Genomic DNA, 982 nt, shown 5'->3' with positions numbered 1-982 from the left:
ACAACAGATGCATAAGCGTCTCAGGATGTTGCTTACACACCCTACACAAAGTGTCGGGTAACTGCATCTGGAGCACTTTAGCACGGTATTCAAGAGTATTGATAACACCATCTTGGCAGGCAAAAATATATCCTTCGGTCTCAGACATCAGGCCAGCTGACCTGAGGAAGGAAAACGTCAGCTGCTCGGACAAGCCATGTTCACGCACGTGTTTAAAGAACACGCTGTGCATGGACTTGTCCATATGTGTGCTGAGCAGTTTTTGTTGCTCAGCATTGCTGACGACCCTCTCAAATTCCTCCTTAGGGAGTTCGATAAGAGGGTTCACTCTTCCAAGACCGAGGGATTTTGCCGCGTACATTGCTGCCTTATATAAAAACGCTCCCCTATGCCTATTTTCATGACTATGAACAATTTGCATAAGGAAGTCGTTTTCATCTGCAGTGAAATTGACAACCTCGTATGTTATTATTATTATTATTATTATTATAATTATTATTATTATTATTATCGTTATTTTAACTGTTATTATCATTATTATTGTTATGTCCAACTAGTAGCTTGTACTGTGATGTTGGACAATATTATTATAATTATTATTTTCGGCCCTAGTCTTTCGACCAATAGACCGGGATCACACTGAGGAATTATCTGGGAGGTGTTATAAAATAAAGACGTTGAGTTTATAATTTAAATTACTATCTATATTCTACAATTAAACAACTTCATTTGTGCATACAATAAACTTGAGATTTACTTTATACCTTATTGGTTAGTCAACTTAAAATTAACTTTACATAAACTCGAAATTATACGGAGATATTAGGTATGTTGTTGCTTATACCTACTCGTATAATTTGCGTTTCACAGAAACTATTAATAATTAATTCGAAACAATAAATTTTAAATGTAGAATTATCTCTATAGGTTTGTGTCACGAGTTACTATTGAAGTTGGACATTCATTTGTTTTATGTGTTAAC

This window comes from Microplitis demolitor, chromosome 10 (genome assembly GCF_026212275.2).
Source record: "Microplitis demolitor isolate Queensland-Clemson2020A chromosome 10, iyMicDemo2.1a, whole genome shotgun sequence".
Taxonomy (NCBI): Eukaryota; Metazoa; Arthropoda; class Insecta; order Hymenoptera; family Braconidae; genus Microplitis; species Microplitis demolitor.
This window is presented reverse-complemented; position numbering follows the sequence as displayed.